The following is a 15,115-nucleotide window of genomic DNA, read 5'->3' as shown; positions in this document are numbered from 1 at the left end:
AGGACCTCAAATCATTTATTTTTCACTCACTGAATAAAGAAAGTTGACTATATATTTTTGGTAGGTATGTACTAGCACTATATTAAATGCAGGGGATGTAAAGTTGAATACAGCAGGGTCTCTACACTCTAAAGGTTTATAATCTGGTAAACACCTTGATTATCTGCTACTACATTAGTGATAACAACCAACTCTAAGCATTAACAACAAGGTAGTCCTTTGGTTTTCCAGGAGTATGGAAGGGAATGCTTAGAATGAATTATAGATTCTAGGGAAAATTAACTTTCACCTGCCTCACCATGCTGCCAAAAGCCAGGATGGGCTGGTGTTGGATATCCAGCAAGCAGATTAAACATCCAGTTAAGACATCAGGGGGCAGGGTCATGAAAATGAAGATACAAAAATAAAAATTGATATTAAAATAATATTTATATTAAATAGAACATCTAAGCATGGGAAAAATAAAAATTTAGTTGAAAGCGCCTGCGATTGTCTTTTGGTTTTCTTTCTTTCTTCTTTTCTTTCTTTCTTTCTTTCTTTCTTTCTTTCTTTCTTTCTTTCTTTCTTTCTTTCTTTCTTTCTTTCTTTCTTTCTTTCTTTCTTTCTTTTCTTTTTCTTTCTTTCTTTCTTTCTTTCTTTCTTTCTTTCTTTCTTTCTTTCTTTCTTTCTTTCTTTCTTTCTTTCTTTCTTTCTTTTTCTTTTTCTTTCTTTTTCTTTTTCTTTCTTTGTTTCATCTTTTTCTTTTTCATGAGACATTGAGGGAGCTGGCCACGAGTGTCAGGATAGTGCAGTAATGTTGGAGGCAGATTGCCTGTGTTTGAATCTGGCTTTGCCACTTACTAACTGTGTGACCTTGGACTTTTACTTCTGTGTGCCTCCATTTTCTCATTTGTGAACTGAGATAAGGATAGTAAATGCTAATATAATAAAGTGTTTAGAACAATTTCTGGCATCCAATAAGCATAATACAAATGTTGGCTAATATTATGACCCATAAAAATCTTATCTGGCTGTAGCTCTGGCTTGTCACTATCTTACAAGCTATGTTTGACACACTTGCTAGGAAAAGCTACGCTAAATGTTTTTATCTTCAGACACTAGTGCAGGAGATGCCTCCTTGCCTAGCCCTCTTACATCTGCTGCAGAAGGGCAAGAGATTGGAATGAATACTGAGACCAGTACTTCTGCTAGGGGAAAAGAGCTCCCTCCCATGTCTGGCCTCCCTTCTAAGATAGGTAGCATGTAAGTCTGGCCCAGCTACACCAATTTCCTTTCTTTTGACTTTTTTTTTAAATATGCATGTTGCTAATTTCTTATTTCTATTTTTTAAAAAATTATGTAAATACGATCTTTAGTTTTCAAAGTAATTTCTGCTAGGTGTCATGTCCCTTAATTTTTTGAATATTCAAAATAATTAAATGAGATATTCTTTGCTGAAATTGCTTTGTCCTATTTATAAGTTTTAGGGTCTTTCTTAAAGATTATTATTTTTATAAAGCCTGAGACATGAATTACAGACAAAATTTATTTAGAAACAAATTTAGGTTAAAGTGACACCTATAGAATCATTATGTCAAACAGAACCTTAAAGATTCTTCAGTTTGCTCTAAATTATGGTATATCCTAATTCTAAGAGCCTGGTGACGTTAGTAGACTTTTGCTGACACTGTTAAAGAAAAATGCTGATGTCAATTACCAACTTAATACATTTTGAACTTTCCTAACTTTTTGCCTTGAAGACATTGCATGTCTGGGATGAGTGTATACACAAAGTATTGTTACTGTATTATTAAAGAGTTGAAGGAGAGAACACTTTCTATCTGTGATAATCTGAACAAGAAACATTCTATTCAAAACAGATTTTATTTAGAAATTGTTCATAATTATTTTGAGAAGAATAATTTTCCTACATAGGCCAGTGTGTGTGTGTGTATTTTTTGTTAGTTGTATTAAAACTACATCAGTCATTCACTAGTAAGGATTTTTAATGACTTTTTTCAAACTAACCCTCACATATGATCTAGCAAATGATTTATTGGATGAACACATGACTGCATTGAGAAATAGTGCCCAAAATTGTGGCACATACTAGATGACTATGCAAATATAAAATATAACAAATCCCCTGCCCCCAACTTGAATATGTTTCACATAACTTTCTTCATCTGATGAAGGTATTTTCATTGTCTTCCATTTAGTAAGCTTTATTTCCAAAATTAATTTTAACGATGGAAGAACTTTCTTGCTTGTGCTTGAGGTGGCCTATGTGATTAATTATTGAGTTTGCTGATAAAGGTTGCTAACCAGTATGGCTTATGGCTTCAGTGTTTTTCTGATAAGATAACAGTAGAAGAAATGCTTTTGGTGAAGGTAATGATACAGAACTGAGAACAGATTTTAGGAACTCCCTTGTGTTCAGCATTTCATCGGTCAGATGAATAAAGACTATTAGAACTTCAAGACTAAATCTATGACCTGGAATCCAGAATTCAGGTAATATCTTCTTTTTGACTTTTTCATTTTAAAAATGTTATCATTCATAACAGGTTGTGGAAAATATCTTTTACATACTGTCTATTCACATGATTTATTTTCAAGTTTTCATCAATTAAGATGCTTGTGTAATTCTGTACAAATTTAAGAGCTGGTCATGTGCTGGTGCAATGACTTTTATAACCCATTACTTCAGGACTTTTATTGCATAAAATAAAATAATTTACCTAAGTAGGCCTTATGACTTAAATGATGCAGAACTTCTAAAATGTAATTTCCTCTGGTTAGCAAAATCAGGCACATGAAGTTTAGTTACAGTTTTCACTTTCAAGTAGGAATCATTGTAAGCCCATTCTGAGGATCCTGCTTCCTAATTCTTTAGTGTTTTTTTCCTTATTAGTATAACTAGCCAAGGACAGCAAAATTTCATTTCTTTCCAATTAAAATTTATTACCACTATACACAAAAATCAGTCTTAAATTGTTAGTTATATAGCCATCATTCAACATTTAAAACTTATAATAAAACAAGAATATTTTAACCAAAATTTATATAGCTAACTAATGCTTAAATACTAGTTAAGTAAAATATTTTTGTGCTCACTTGTAGTATCCTTTTGTGACTCTGTAATAATAATTCATTAAATTTCATTGTTTCTCATATTCCGATATTCTAATATTTTTGTTCTTGCAAAATAGTAAAGGCTATTTTTCTTCAGCTAAAGCAGTTTTAATCAAACTTAAATGCATTTAAAATTTAAAAATTCATTTTAGCTATTTGGCAGTATAGCATTGAATGTTTATGTTCAAAGATAATAGGCTTATATATTTTTGATAAGATTTCCAATTTAAAAATTAAATATACAGTTGTCAAGCTCCCATTAATTAAAAATAACTTGTGTAAGATTTTTCTATCCTAGTTCTACCTTTTATTCCCAAGTAACCTTTTTCAAATTCTAGTTAGTAATCTATTAAAAATTTAGGTTGAATTGCCAAAGTTATATGTGTATATTTAAAATTAGATGATTAGAAAATCTTTTTATCTCTTAGTTCCAGACAGTCATCTCTATCAGAAAAACCACCAGAGCCTTCCCCTATAGCAAGGAGAAAGGCATGTGAGAAAGCAGAAAACCCAAAAATGAAGCAACAAAAACAGTAAGTTGCTAATGCTTTTTTATCTGATAGATTGTATAAAAATTATCAGCTGCACTTAGATGCTAAAGGACAACAGTGAAATAATTTTCCATATTTAGGCTCGCTTGAATTGTGACTGATTTGACTTAATACAACCAAATCAGCTGTTGGCTTGTGGACTTACTGTTCTTTCATATTTAAATTGCTATTATCCTTAATTTTTTGTTGTTGACATCTTTGAAAAGCTGTGTGTGTGTTTTGTGAGTTAGTTTGTTTTGTGAGGGTTAGTTTGCCTAACAATATATAATATAATCTGATGGTCCACTTACCTGGGCATTTGTAAATTGCAACACCACAACACACAGAAAGTTATGGATTGGTTAGAGCCACTGTGCCCTTCTACCCTGTGGCACACTCACATTTCCCTCGGGTCACCTGACGAGCTGCATATGGCAAGTAGATCGCTGACATGGTCTTGAGTGAGCGTATCAATGGAAATCTCCATTCAAATATTGGCAAAGCCTATTTCTTCAACATAAAATAAATATAAAGAGAAGTTTTTGGGTATTTTCTGTATTGAAGTGAATGATCTTATACAAACCCCCTCCCATCATTCATACTCTCTACTTTGACCACTGATTTAGCTGCCTTGAATGTCATGGAAATTATTCTAATCATCCTTGCTTCCTGCATTTAAAGTTGTAATTTACCTGTTTCTACTGAATCAAATATCTCAAGAATAACTAGGATATAGGGGATGGAGCAAATAGTAATTTAAAAATAAATGAATTAATCAGTTGAATAAGAAATCCCTCTTAATCTCTCAGGGTCTGTTTCCTCATCTACAAAGTGAGCTTCTTGGTCTTAACTGTAAAATTGTATAATTTTAAATTTGCCTTGCTTTATTCATACCGAGTTTGGATTTTAGCAGACAGAACTTTTTCTTTAGTACCATCTTGAGGCCAATATAACACAATCCAGTGGGAAATTATTTTTCTTTACACTTTTTTATTGAGATGTGTCAATTTCCAGTGTACAGCACAATTTTTCAGTTATGCATGAACATACATATATTCATTGTCACATTCTTTTTCACTCTGTGCTATCACAAGATCTTGTATATATTTCCCTGTGCTATACAGTATAATCCTGTTTATTTATTCTACATATGCCTGTCAGTATCTACAAATTTGAAAAAAATTTAATTAAATTGTTCTCAGTACATTTTATCTTATGAAAAACGAAAAGAGGAAGAAAGGAAGGAAGGAAGGAATCCTTTAATGAGAACTTTTTTTTTTTTTAAAGCATGTTTCTTTTAACATTTCTAACAAACAAAAGCCAACTAAAGCCACCTATTTAACTTTTTTTTTCCTTGTTGCTCAGATTCTGGAACCTCAGAGGCTACTCTTTCACCTCCTTCTTCCCCACCAAGCCAGCCCCGAAACGAACTGAATGTTTTTAATTGTCTTACTGTTTCTCAGGGAAACACACCACTTCATCAGGATAAGTAAGTCATTATGTAAAAGAGTCCCAACTATTGATTATAACATTCCTGAACCTTTCAATACAATTTAGAAAAAACATTTAGCTTTCTCTCTGTGTGGGAGATGGAGTCTGACTTGTGAACTCTTGCTGTATTTTTCATGTTTTTCCAATGGAAAATGAACCTTATACACAAAATTAGGTGGATTTATTTTCCTGCTGAACATTATTCCCTGCTGTAGATTTGCATTGCTCCACTTCAGCACTTGCCTTGTCTTTTCCTTTTGCAAGTCAATTAGAATTGAAATATCTTTTGCGATCACTTGAAGTTGAAATTTCTTGGTATTCTTCACCTTCATTGAGCCCATAAAAGCCTCTAATCCGATAGCCTGCATTGAAAATAGGCAAACTGTTTTTACCTTTGGTGGAAATAACAGCTTACAGAGACCATGTCACAAATGTGTAACATGTTGTTACCATTTAGTTGTTCCACAAGTCCATCACAAAACTTGAGTCATTGAGTTCTTGGAAAAAAAGAGTACCATTATGGGCAGAGGAGGTAGAACTCAGGGTGGGCTGTTGGGGAAGAAAAGTTGGAGGGGTATAGAAAATATAATTTTCATTCAATTTGAAGTGAAAAAATATTCCTAAATTGAGCCAGAATCTCTTTTGTAAGAATTTCATAGTAACGGTGTTGCCATAAGGTATTTATTAACTCTAACTTGTCTACTTTGATTTTGAATTATAACATTGTGGAGGTATGTACTTGATATCCAGTCTCCAACACCAATTTGTTTCTATGTTATAATCTTCCTATATATATCAACGATTTTGAAATTTACAGATACTGTTTAAGATCTGTCTGGCATGTTTTGATCATACTAAATGGCTCTGTAGACAGAGAGATATAACATTATTTTGAAATAACCTTTAATCTACTTAATTTATGGAAAAAATTCTTGACTAGATTTTAACATAGTTTAATCAGTAGATGATATGTCTTTAAAATGATCTAGTTAGGTGATTTTTTTTAAATTTAAAAACAAATATTAAAAGACTCTTGAACATTGTTAAATCATACCTCTCATTTAATTGAGAAAAGAGTAGAGCATTAGGAATGTCTTTAGGAGGTCCATTTTCACTAGTGATATGAAGAATTACTAAATTTTGTCTACCTTTTATTTACAGTCATAAAATTTTCTGTCAGTGTTTTGATAATCGTGATAGTCTAATCATAGTTCCATTTTTTTTTACTGAAATAGCTTACAAGCTACCAATCATTTTACTGCATTGTCATCTCTATAAATTAAAACTTAGAATAACTGACTACCCCAAACCTTCACCTACCTTTTGAATCACTTTCTTTGGGCTCCTTTATGAGACTAGCATGTCTCACCTGCTAGAAGTTAGGTCCCACACATTGTTTCTGATGGCATGACATGCCAGCACTCACTCTGTCCTCATTCTTCCCAAGCCTATTATATGATACTGCACACTAAATATTTAGTATCACAGTAAACAGACTTACTGTCAGTCCTGGAGGATTCAGGGTCAGTCTGACAGGAATGGCTCACCTATTTTTAAAATACCACCAAATCCTCCCAGCTGTTACTGAGGGACTGACTATGCAGAAGACCTCCACATTTTTGAGATGAGTTAAATCAAAGGTTATTAAATTTTGACTGATTCGCTCTCCATGCAGACATGTATTTGTGTAACTTTCATATGAGGCTCTAAAGTAATTATCAAGAGGAATGAAATTCATTAATGGTTATTGAAATGAAAAGTTTTCTAGTACTAGTCAGATTAAAAAGCACCCTGAAGTGATGGATTTCATTTACCTGATGGTGTTCCTCTTCAGGGCCTACATGTTAGAAAGCGAGGACAGATGGGTTCCATGTATCAGTAACAGAAAGTTTTTGTCCCCAAATCTTGGTAGAAAATATAAGAACAAAATATTTTACCTAATTTAGGTGTATATTGAATTTGCTGTTATCCATCACAAATAGGAAAGCAGGGCCCGTTAAAGGAAGTGTTTTCTGTGTTTCTATTATTCATACTATTGAATCAGTTCAGCCTCAGAGTCTGCCTTTTAACACCTGCATTATTTCTCTTCATAATTCTGACTCTTTCCCTGTAGGCATGATGAAAGTGACTCTTCTCTGTTGGAGGTACACAGGGACTTCATGTCTTTCCTACTTTCTGGTCTTTCAGTGATGTTCCAAAGTGCCTTCCTAGAAAATTTAAGGAAGTCTCATTTTTGTTGCATTCATAACTGGTAACTGGTAAATGTCAACACACTAATATTTTTAACCATAAATTTTTATATAAAATATATTTTTGTGATCATAACTTTCAGACAAAATAGTGGCAGACTTTTTTGTATAATAACAAAAAAGTGTGCTATTTGTTTTCTGTCTATAATCTAAAAGTTTTCTTTAAAAGAAATTTAGTTCTATGAAAATTAATTTCCTCAATGAATGTTGCCTCCTTAAAGTGTGGGAGGTGAATAAGGTATTTTTTCATGTTGGTTTATTGATTTCAAATGAGAAGTTTATGTCAGGTTTTGTGATGAAAAAAGGTATGCTGGGGAAAAAGAATACTATGGTACCTAAAGTATAGAAATAGAAAGAAAAAGAGTTTTTAAAAAATAAAATATTTTTAACTAGTAAATGCTATTTTAGAAATAACAGTGTTGCATTGTTTGCGTGTTATGGATTTTTTTTGGACCCTTAATTTCTTTTTCTTTCTATCATTTCCTCTTTCTACTAGTCATTTTGTCTCCTTTCTCTTTGTACTTTTCCCCATGTTTTATGGCCATTTTCCTGATCATCAGTAGATCCTCCAGAAGGTAGTCAGGGAAAGGGAGAGGAAATTAATCTCATTCACACATTCACAGCATTACAAGACTTTACTCGTTTTGCATGGAACAAAAATAAGCATTTTTTCCCCTTCTGATCAGATCTGTTGTGTAAATTTGCAATATTTAACCATAACTTAAACAATTTTAAAGTTGACTTACATATTGCAGAATGTGAATAGATTAATAGAAAAGAAATACCATGGATGTATGTTTCCCATTTCTATATTTTTCTATAATTTTTGATATAACGTAATCTCTATAAAACATTAATCCTAATATTCTGAATATGAGAGTATTTTCCAGTATCTAATGAATAAAATGCTTTATTTAATGTTGAAATAATTTTTATTCAAAGGTCTGAAGAAATAAAACATGTAAGAATGAAAAAGAGACATACTGGTCTCTAGACTATACACTGTAGGCAAATATTTACTTTTGTAATATTGCACCTTTGACATGACAGAATTATGTTGGATGTTATGTCATGAAGGGAACACTTAATAGATTCTTAGGATAAATAATAAACTGAATGAAGGAAAGTTTTTGGACATATTATATAACTGAGGGTGCTGTTTAGTTTCTTTCCCCTTAGGATGATTTGTGTCATTAAATGCAGATCATACAACTCTTAGGCTGTTAACATTTTTTTTCTTTATAGTCACCTTCTTAGAATATGCATACATACATACATACATATTCTGTTTTTGAAATAACAGTAGTAGTTGACTGTGTATTAGATCATAACTTTTCAAAGTGAAAAAATAGTTATAATTTGATGGCTTCAGTTCATAGCTTTTAAACCCCACATCAGTTAAGATTTTGAAATGGCAGATTCAGACTTTTGAGGAGGTTTGGCTCACATTTCAGTTTTGGTTAAATTCTTAGATTACCAACAAGTTACTGAGCATTTGTTTCAAAAATCTCAAATTGATGAATGTATGCAAATAATACTTTGGATTTTGTCATTATACATCTATGTGATAACAGTTCCTGGTATTATTTCTAGTAATGAGGAACTCCCTTCATTTTTTGAAATCATTATAACTAAACCCTAAAAATAAAGGATTTTTAAAAATCCTGAGCCTAAATTTACCTCCTTTAAATTTCTATTCATTGGTCTTTCTTCAGCCCTCTTGAGCTGTAGTAGAATTAATCCAGCACATCTTTTTGTGGGTATGTGACAGATCTTTTAAATATTCAGCCATTTAACTGTGCTTTTGTATACTCTAATTAAGGTTCTCTTATCATCTCAATAGTTTTAGATTTATCTCTTCCTGATATACAGTCTAGGATTCTTTCTGCTTCCACAGTTTTGGATAATCTCCCATTTTTCAGAGTTCTTCTTAGAATGTGGCATCCAGAGCTCAACCTCATTCCAGATGTGGCCTCAGCAGAATATATTAACTCTTTTGCTTTCTTCTGAAATATTTACTTCTATTGCACAAGTCATTGAAAATGTTGGTAGAGGAATTAAAAATTGTTAAGCAATTGATCTGATATCAATAAACAAATTTCTTTAGCTTGTAAAATTAAGCCCCTTTCCTACTTGGAGAATTCTCTTCTATCTTAAACTTACATTTTATTCTTAATTTTTTTCATTGAATATTTTAGTGCTAGGTATGTACTTAAATGAATTATGTTCATAATTTTTCTTGGCAGTGCATCTCATATGTCAATTTAATAAACATGCCATGTCTTTCTTTGTTTCTGAGGAAAGATTGCTTGATATTGAAGACCTCTTTCCAGACTGACAGGAACATGGACTCTTTAGGTGTGATTCTTCAGCCACTGATGGAACTACCTTACTTACAATAGTGTTTTACTTACCTTATCTAAAGGGATGTCATTTGAAAAGCTTTTTGTATGGACAATTCTGGAGTCAACATATATTGTGAATATGACATTCCCCTAATATGCTGCCTATTAATTCTACAAAGAACTTCCCCACGAGGTTAGTGAACTCATGTAATCTCTTATATATGAGTATTTATATGTGCATTTAAGTGTTTATAATTATTTAATGTTTTCCTCTGTGAGACTCAACAAGAGTTACCCATCTGTAATCTCTGAAGTCCACTATTTTTCTCCTTTATAGAAAATTGAGTCTATGTATTTTATCCCCTTTATTGATCCAGTGTACCAAAAATGATTTTGCCTCTGCAATGGTATATACTTTCAAAACCCTGTGACATAATATTTCAGAAACAGAAGTACTTGAACTCACTGAATAGGTCTTCATTATCAGTTCTAACTTATCTTAGGCTTACATTTCTTCTTAATTACTCCTGCCCCTTGCATCATGAAGGTTGTTCTCATTCATCAAGAAGATGGAAACAGATAGCTTTGTTTTATGCCTGTATCTGCTCTAATATTATGCCATCTGTCTTAGATAACGGGCATATTTCAACATTTTTCTTCCTGCTCTGAAGCAGTTACATTCAACTTACATATTTATTATGTCTTATTTCACACTCATCTTTAGTTTTCCTCATACATTTATTTCAATTCAGATCCCGTCTTAAATTCCTTTAGGACAGGGACAGTGTTTTGATAAACTTTCTATTTCCATAGTTGATAGTCCAATGGCATAAAGCAGAAACTTCAGAAATCTTAAATTTATCAGAAATTTCCCTAAAGAGATTCACTGTTCTCTTAAAATTTTACTCTTAAGTTTTTTTTTCTCTTTGACACTGTTAAGAGTTTTGGAAAGTTTTTGCTATTTTTGAGCCATTATCCCTTTAGAATTTCTGTCTATAAAATATTCTTATATTTCTTCAAATTGGTTTTAAATTTGCTTTCTTAGTATTTTAGGTGATATGTGTTATACTTTCTCCAGAATGTCTTTTTTGACATAGAATTATACTCCAGCCTGACAGAGTCACATCTCCCAGTTAACCATCATTTATACTTTCTTACCTGTCAGAATTCACTATACTTGAACAGCTCCAATATTACTTCATTAAACTTGAAAGAGATGAAATTACTAGTAAGAAAATCCAGATGCAGCACTGGCTTTGCTTTTTGCAGAATGCATCTTCTAGCTGACACCTGATTAGTTGGTGCACACCATCACTGCTTTTACTGTTTCACTCTGTGTCCCTTTGCTTAAAAAATGAGACAAGGGAGCAGTATGGATTTCATTACTAATTATTTGGAAAGACTTCTTAAAGTCAGAGAAAAAAATTAAAAGTAGTTTCATGATACAGCTACTGAAATTAAGCTCTGTTTAGTTTTCTGCCAGCTCAGGGGCACAATCAACCCACTTCCAGCTTCAAAATGAATCAGAAAGCCCCCATTTCAGTGTGTGCACAAAGTTGAAGGGCACACAACAGCTGTGCTCTGTGTAGATGCTACTGATGATCTTCTCTTCACTGGATCAAAAAGTGCTAGTTGTTATGTTTTGTGGATATGTAAGAGATCTTTCAAAAAATGATTGCATTGAACAAGTTTTGAAAAAATGTCAAACTGCTTAAGACTCATAAGAATCTGAGAGATAATCAGGTTCAACCCCTGAATTATATAAAATATAAAAATCACTGGATGGTTGGTAAGAAATTGAAACCTCTGTTGATGTGATGTGAATAGAATGGTGAGGGGATACATCTCTCTTTGGTAGTTGAGCATCTGATGTATGCAAAGCCTCGAGCTTAGTAATGCAGGCTGCTTAAAAATCTATGAAAGGCCATTGCAGTGTACAGTGTGACAAAGAGAGTAAGGTGGGTAGTGGCAACCATTTCTTGAGCTGTTCCTGTATGTCAGAGGCTGTGCTGGACAGTATACAAATTACATCTCACTTAATTCTCACAACCACCCCAATAATATACATATTGCATACTTATTTTACAGATGAAGAAACTGAAGATTCAAGAAATTAAATAATTTCCCCAGATAAACTTAGCTAGAAAGTGGAAGAGCCAGGATTAGAAACCGAGGTGTATTCATCTCCAAACCTGTGCTCTTAACCCCTTCGGTAAAATGACAGGCCACTAAAAAATCAACTCTTAATGATTTGAAAAGTTGTAGACTAAGAGTTTCGGGGGTTTCAGAAAAGGGAGAGATTATGACAAGCTGTAAAAAATAAGGAAAGCTTTGATAAGGAGGTATTTAGGATGAACCTTACAGGATTGTTGCTGTTGACAGGTAAGGACTGGCAACCAAGATCAGAGAAGAGCATAAGCAGAGATGTGGAGGCAGAAGTGAATTTGGTGGGTGAGTGGGAGGCAGTATATCTCAAGTGGTACAGCACACACTTAACGTATATGAGGTCCTAAATTCAATCCCCAGTACCCCTTCCAATCAGAAATAAATGAATAAACCTAATCCTTAAAAAAAAAGTGAGCTTGGAAACAATCCAATTGAATTGAAAGGTAGACTATACATGACAATGGTCAATGAGACTAGGAAGATGAGAAAAAAGCATGTATAGGAATTTGGGGAGCTAGTTAAATTTTTTTTAGCATTTAGGGATGTTCCAAGACTCAGTTTAATCAGCAAACATTTTTGCTCATTGTCTATGAGGGACATGTAAGAGTCTAGCTAGAACTTATCATTGTGAATAATGGCAAGTAGTTCCCCCATTAAAAGAACTTTGTTCTGTACAAATATAAATTTCTACTGATTCAAGCTAAATTGAATTCTTTTTTTTTATAATCTGGTTTCTTTCTCTTATTTTTTACATTTTTTATTGATTCATAATCATTTTACAGTGTTGTGTCAAATTCCAGTGTTCAGCACAATTTTTCAGTCATTCATGGACATATACACACTCATTGTCACATTTTTTTCTCTGTGATTTATCATAAAATTTTGTGTATATTTCCCTGTGCTATACAGTGTAATCTTGTTTATCTATTCTATAATTTTGAAGTCCCAGTCTATTCCTTCCCACCCTCTACCTCCCCCCCGGTAACCACAAGTCTGTATTCTCTGTCCATGAGTCTATTTCTGTCCTGTATTTATGCTTTGTTTTTGTTTGTTTTTGTTTTTTAGATTCCACATATGAGCGATCTCATATGGTATTTTTCTTTCTCTTTCTGGCTTACTTCACTTAGAATGACATTCTCTAGAATCATCCATGTTGCTGCAAATGGCATTATGTTGTCGGTTTTTATGGCTGAGTAGTATTCCATTGTATAAATATACCACCTCTTCTTTATCCAGTCACCTGTTGATGGACATTTAGGTTGTTTCCATGTTTTGGCTATTGTAAATAATGCTGCTATGAACATTGGGGTGCAGGTGTCATCCTGAAGTAGATTTCCTTCTGGGTACAAGCCCAGGAGTGGGATTCCTGGGTCATATGGTAAGTCTACTCCTAGTCCTTTGAGGAACCTCCACACTGTTTTCCATAGTGGCTGCACCAAACTGCATTCCCACCAGCAGTGTAGGAGGGTTCCCCTTTCTCCACAGCCTCTCCAGCATTTGTCATTTTTGGATTTTTGAATGACGGCCATTCTGCCTGGTGTGAGGTGATACCTCATTGTAGTTTTGATTTGCATTTCTCTGATAATTAGTGATATTGAGCATTTTTTCATGTGCTTTTTGATCATTTGTATGTCTTCCTTGGAGAGTTGCTTGTTTAGGTCTTCTGCCCATTTTTGGATTGGGTTGTTTATTTTTTCCTTATTGAGTCGTGTGAGCTGCTTATATATTTTGGAGATCAAGCCTTTGTCAGTTTCACTTGCAAAAATTTTCTCCCATTGCGTAGGTTTTCTTCTTGTTTTATTTCTGGTTTCCTTTGCTGTGCAGAAGCTTGTAAGTTTCATTAGGTCCCATTTGTTTATTCTTGCTTTTATTACTTTTAGGAGAAAATTTATGAAATGTATGTCAGATAATGTTTTGCCAATGTTTTCCTCTAGGAGGTTTATTGTATCTTGCCTTATGTTTAAGTCTTTAATCCATTTTGAGTTGATTTTTGTATATGGTGTAAGGGTGTGTTCTAGCTTCATTGTTTTACATGCTGCTGTCCAGTTTTCCCAACACCATTTGCTGAAGAGACTGTCTTTATTCCATTGTATATTCTTGCCTCCTTTGTCGAAGATGAGTTGACCAAAAGTTTGTGGGTTCATTTCTGGGCTCTCTATTCTGTTCCATTGGTCCATATGTCTGTTTTGGTACCAATACCATGCTGTCTTGATGACTGTAGCTCTATAGAATTGTCTGAAGTCTGGGAGAGTTATTCCTCCAGCCTCTTTCTTTCTCTTCAGTAATACTTTAGTAATTCTAGGTCATTGATGGTTCCATATAAATTTTATTATGATTTGTTCTAGTTCTGTGAAATATGTCCTGGGTAATTTGATAGGGATTGCATGAAATCTGTAGATTGCCTTTGGCAGTGTGACCATTTTAACAATATTGATTCTTCCAATCCAAGAGCATAGAATATCATTCCATTTTTTAAAGTCTTCTTTAATTTCCTTCATCAGTGGTTTATAGTTTTCTGTTTATAATAATTTCACCTCCTTGGTTAGATTTATTCCCAGATATTTTATTACTTTGGGTGCTATTTTAAAGGGGATTGTTTCTTTACTTTCTTTTTCTGTTGGTTTATCGTTAGTGTAAAGAAAGGCAACTGATTTTTGAACATTAATTTTGTAACCTGTTACCTTGCTGAATTCTTCGATCAGCTCTAGTAGCTTTTTTGTGGACCTTTTAGGGTTTTCTATATATAGTAACATGTCGTCAGCATATAATGACACTTTTACCTCTTCTTTTCCAATTTGGATCCCTTTTATTTCTTTCTCTTGCCTGATTGCTGTGGCTAGGACTTCCAGGACTATATTGAATAGGATTGGTGATAGTGGGCATCCTTGTCTTGTCCCAGATTTTAGTGGGAAGCTTTTGAGTTTTTCACCGTTGAGAACAATGCTGGCTATAGGTTTGTCATATATAGCCTTTATTATGTTGAGATATGTTCCCTCTATACCCACTTTGGCGAGAGTTTTTATCATAAATGGGTGTTGAATTTTATCAAATGCTTTTTCTACATTGATTGAGATGATCATGTGGTTTTTGTCCTTTCTCTTGTTGATGTGATGTATTACATTGACTGATTTGTGTATGTTGAACCAGCCTTGTGTCCCTGGGATGAACCCCACTTGGTCATGATGTATAATCTTTTTTATGTGTTGTTGGATTCTATTTG

General features: G+C 33.3%; 1 pseudogene; it reads left to right on the top strand.

Annotated features, from left to right (window-relative positions):
• The first annotated feature begins 1,078 nt into the window (after window positions 1–1,078).
• The window catches only part of LOC102543853 (kinesin-like protein KIF21A), a 53,488-nt pseudogene continuing 39,451 nt past the window's right edge, over window positions 1,079–15,115 (top strand).

Source organism: Vicugna pacos, chromosome 14 (assembly GCF_048564905.1).
Source record: "Vicugna pacos chromosome 14, VicPac4, whole genome shotgun sequence".
Lineage (NCBI taxonomy): Eukaryota > Metazoa > Chordata > Mammalia > Artiodactyla > Camelidae > Vicugna > Vicugna pacos.
The sequence above is the reverse complement of the archived record's forward strand: the minus strand, read 5'-3'. Positions and strand labels throughout refer to the sequence as shown.